This window comes from Tupaia chinensis, unplaced genomic scaffold (assembly GCF_000334495.1).
Source record: "Tupaia chinensis unplaced genomic scaffold, TupChi_1.0 Scaffold000207_1, whole genome shotgun sequence".
NCBI classification, from domain to species: Eukaryota; Metazoa; Chordata; class Mammalia; order Scandentia; family Tupaiidae; genus Tupaia; species Tupaia belangeri.
This window is the reverse complement of record NW_006159682.1, coordinates 1,116,580-1,121,911: the sequence shown is the minus strand read 5'-3', so window position 1 is coordinate 1,121,911 and position 5,332 is coordinate 1,116,580.

The window sequence follows — 5,332 nt, the reverse complement described above, 5'->3', positions numbered from 1 at the left end:
CTATGTGGGAGTCCAGCGACATAGCCATTACGCTAACTGCTGGTTCCCAAAAATAACAATATTTTTAAAAAAGGTTTTGTGTCAGATAATTTTGCCCAACTTGGGGTAATATAAGAGTTCCTGGGCATGTTTAAGGTAGAGTAGATTAAGACGTGATGTTCAGTAGGTTCATGTATTAAATGCATTTACCTCTAACAATATTTTCAACCTGTCATGGGTATATATACATGTACAGACATATATATAGAGCTGATGTACTATCCTGGGCCCTTCTTATCTTTTATGATAGACACTAGAAAAAGCCAGCCGACATTGCATTTTCAGAATTTCTGCCAGAAATTCCCCAACCACATCCACAAGTCCATTAGGTACCTTTCTGTTTCCCATACTGCCACAAGTGACAGTGTTGTCAAACTTTCCTCCACTTTCCAATAACAAACAGTTTCTTGCTGGCAAGACCAATAATGCTCTCTAGGCCTTTTTAGTTTTTACTAACAGATTCCTCAAAACTCTAAGTCTCCATTGACTGATTGCTCAGTTCCAAGCCAATGTTTCACATTTTGGCTTTTTTTTTTTTTTTATGGAAATGACTTATTTCCAAGTATTAAATCCTGTTTTGGTTATTGGTAGCTATGTATCCCAAAGTATCCAAAAACTTAATTATTTTTTTTTAAAAATCATCATTTCTCTTTATTTTGTGGGTTAATATATAGGGTGAGGCTTAAATGATGGATTGTTTTGCTCCACATGGAATTAACTGGGATCAGTTGATGGTATTCAGCTGGCTGTGGGCTGGTCTGCAGGACCCAAAACAACTTCATTCATGTGACAACATGTTGATAAGGACAACCAGAAGGCTAGGCTAGGCTAGGCAGGGTCCTTCTTCTCTGCATGTAGTCTCAAGGCTTGTCCATGAGGTCTCTCCAGAAGGGATGTCAGACATCTTACGTGACTACCTAGAGATTCCAAAAGGCAATGTTCTAAGAAGTGAGAAATGGAAATTTCTAGTCTTTTAAGATCTGGGCTTAGAAACTGACAGTGTCATATCTGCTTTAGTTTATTAGTTAAAGCAGTCAAAGAGTCTGCCTGGAATCGAGGGGAAGGAGCAGCTGGGATATCCTACTGTCTAATAAAGTTGGTAAATATGTTCACAGATAATGCCAAATGCTAATAGTGATTGGTGGAACACATGTACTGAGAGAACACAGAAGAGAGAGAAAACATGTATAGAGGGAAAAGGGACTGTTAGGATGGGCTTACCAGAGAAATAACCATAGGCCTGAATTTTAAAAGATGAAGAAAATTTGCTAAGAGAAGAGGATGAAGGACTCTCCATGCATGAGTCAACTGCAGAAGGGATTTGGAGAGCATGATATGTTTGAGACATATTGAAGTGTTCACATGATTGTTGAAGAAGGTGTGAGTACAAACTATTCAGAAAATTATTTTATTATTTTTTTCCTGACACAACCAAAGAGGCATAGGGAGAAAGCAATTGGAGGCTTCACTTCAACTTGTTTTTCTTTTAAAAAAAAAATTTGCAGAGGGAGTGTGTGCTCGCCAGAAACAGAAAAAGCACCCCTCAATGGGGTGTGGTTGTGCTGCAATCCCTTTTCCTCCACCACTCCTGTCAGGATTTTGGGCATACATACACACACATGCACCTACATATATTTCAAGTTGCTGGGACCAGGATTCAATCCATGCATTGGGCCATGTGGGATCCAGCTCCCTTAACTACTAGACCACAAGGCTAGCTCCTATTTTTTTATTGATGATTCTAAGAGTTGTGATTCCAAAGCTTTCCTCTCTGTGCTCTCATTTTCAGCTCCCTGCTCCACTTCTTCATTAAGCCCTGGCAGTAGGATTAGGGATAGACAAGGTAACTTAGTGTTCTAAATTTACATCCAATATATAAATTTCTATCTTTCAATATGTGTACAAGTCCAGGTACTGGGTTACGTGTTTGTTTTTGAGAGAGATTTTTGCTATAGGGCGTTTGTGCTCGCCAGAGAGAGAGGGAGAGAGACAGAAAGATAGAAAGTAAAAAATTGTTCCAGAGGGGATTACCACACCACAATCTCTTCTCTTCCATTCTCCTCTTGGAATTTTGAGCATACATGTACATGCCCCCAGCGTGAGTTTCAAGCTGCCAGGTCTGGGACTTGAACTGTGGTCAACTACATGGAAGTTCAGCACTTTAACCACTATGCCACCTGCTAGGCCCTATTTAATTTTTTTATTTGTTGTTGTTGTTATTATTATTATTTTATTTGACCAGAGAGAGAGAGAGAGAAAGGAAAAGTGGGAAAGTATGCTGCCCAATCCAAGACTCAAACTGTGGTCGGCCATGTAGGAGTCTAGCATCTTAACCACCATGCTGTCTGCCAGCCTCATATGCAATAAATATTAATCATGCCTTTTCACATGGTTCTGTAAAGGCTGCCTGTAGAGCCTGACACTATTTTGCTGGAGTAGCAATTGACATGGTGCAGTGAAGAGATTGTTTCAATTGGCATCTGGCGTCAGACTCCAGTACCGTAAGTCAGTGGGTCACTCCACTGCCCTGTAGTAGGGCCTCTGCTATCCTCTGTGATGCCTTTGTGAAAATTAGAAGAAGGTACACCATCTGGGCAGATACCATCTCATGCCAGGTTTTATTGGCATGGAGAGCAGAGTAAGGTCTGAATTTACAAGTTGCCACTTGTTTCCTGGGTTGGGAACCTTGTGACATGTATAAACTGTGCAGCTCTATGTTCTGACTCTGCCTAAACGTTAGCATACCATTGTTGAATTCAGAATGAGGCCCATAGCACAGATCAGAGTCTAGTTTACATTTCTTTCTCTCCACATCCCTTGATGCTAATGTTTTCTGTTATTTCCTGTTCAAACACTGAGCAAATCATTCAACATATATTAATAAAGGTCCTATAACATGCTTAATTCTGTTTTACATCCTGAGGATTCAGTAGTGAGAAAGACAAGGCACTTGCCCTGAGGACTTAAGTGGAGCTGACATGAACAATTCATATATAGCAAAATGTCAGGTGCTATGAAGAAAAACAAAGCAAGATAAAGGATAGAGAGATGTGATAGTGACCATTTCAGAAAATATCTCATGGAATGAATACATGATTACTTAGACATTTAGAGTGTTGTATTTGAGATTGTCCTTTGATGAACATGCCCAAATATATACGTTTTCTTTTTTGATTCTTATTTTAAAATTTTCTGTGAGAATAAAGTCCTAGGGAGTATAAGCAGTGTTAGCTCCTGATTTTTACTATAGAGATATTGTAATCACCAGAATTTATCTTTTTAGAGGATTAAATATTACCAAGAGTCTAGATACATTGTATTTGTAGTTTTTCAGCCTATCATGACATTTCCCTGTGCTATACTTTCACCTAAGCTCTCCTCTCTTCCAGAGTCCTCTGCCTACAGTCCTCCCTCAGTGCTCCTAGTCATCCTACAAAATTCAAGTGTCATCTCCTCCAAAAAGACTTTTTTAATCCCTCTTGTTGGGGACCAGCAGAGGATGTAATGGTTGTATCACTGGACTCCCACATAGTCAACCACATTTCGAGTCCTAGACTCAGTGGCTTAAAACTCATGCCAGGCGGGAACCAGCAGTTAGCGTAATGGCTATGTCGCTGGACTCCCACGTAGTCGACCGCGGTTCACATCCCGGACCCGGTGGCTTAAAACTCACGCCCAGCACGTGTGCGTGCGTGCCCAAGATCCCAGGAGGAGAATGGAGGAGAAGGGATTGTGCCATGACCATCCCCCGTGGGGGGTGATTTCTCACTTTCTGTCTCTATGTCTCTCTCTGTCTGTCTGGTGCCCTATAGTGAAAACCTCTCAAAAAAAAAACAAAAAAACAAAAAAACCTCATGCCGGGCATGTGTGTATGCATGCCCAAAACCCCAACAGGAGAATGGAGAAGTGATTGTGGCATGGCCATTGGGGAGGTGATTCCTAGCTTTCTGTCTCTGTCTCTCTGGCGAGCACAAATACCCTATAGTAAAAATCTCTCTTAAAAAAAAGAGTGATTTGTTTTGTATATTTATTACTTTTTAATTTTATATATTTATTTTTTTATGATCAGAGAGTGTAAGTACTCCTGAGAGAGAGAGAGAAAGAAAGAGAATCCCCCAATGGGCCAGGTAATGCTCCCTTGGGGAAAAACAGGCCAGGTGCATGTGCACACGTGCCCAAAATTCTGAGAGGCAAATAGAGGAGAAGGCATTGCAGTATGGCCACCCGCCTGAGGGGGCGCTTTCTCATTTCCCCCCCCTCTGTCTCCAGACAGTGTTTACATGCCTTCCCAACTGGACTCAGGACTCCGTACGGAACAAGCCAGGTCTGACAAATCAGTTTCCCTAGTGACTAGCAGGGGTCTGAGGCGCGCGCGCGCGCACACACACACACACACACACCAATAGATGGTGAATAAAAGTCAAGATCCACTTGTTGAATGAATGAATGAGGGACACTCTTATCTTCCTTGTTTCCTTCCTCTGCATGTGTTGTTCGAGCTGTTTGTTCATTCAACCAAGGAGTGCGCCTACTCTACCTTAGGCAATGTGCCAGCGTGCACAGAGGAGGGACAGATGATTCAGCTCGATTAGGCTGTGACCGATTAGGCTGTGTTTGAGAGCACAGAGGAGGCAACTAACTCAGGCTAGAGGGTCAGAAGAGGCTTCTCAGAGAAAACGAATTTGAGTCCCATAAAGATAAGTGGGAATAGTGATTAGCCTGATGGGAGTGGGTTTCTGTGAGACACAACATGGGCAAAGGCTCCCGCTAGAGGAAACCTCTCTGAGCGAACCAGAAGCACTTTAGACAGCCTAGAGTTCCGAATTTGGGAAGGAGAGGACAGTGCCGCTAAGCAGACTGGAGAGGTAGCCATTGTAAACCATTTAAGGATTTTTTTTTGTTTTGAACTTTCTTTCCTGAGGGATTCAGAGACAATGCAGGAGGATAAGAAAGTGGGTAGTAGGGAGGGTCCGTGAAAGAGCTCTGACTGTATTCTGAAGGGATAAAGGAAACCATCTAACACGTTAACGAGGACTCCTCCCTCAGGCACGGGTTTCCAGGCAGAGGGTGGTGAGAGAATGTCACACAGGGCCCCGGCAAGAGCGGAGATCTGAACCGGCGGGAGCGGCGGAGCCAGGTACCGGACAAGCTGTCGGAAAGCGGGGAAACTGACGCAGCCCAGGGACAGCTGCTGGGGGCGGGGCCGCCGCGCCGCAGGGCCGCGCTCGCCTCCTGGCGCCGGGGGCGGGGCCAGGGCACGCACGGCGCGATGACGCAGGGTCCCGGCCGGCCT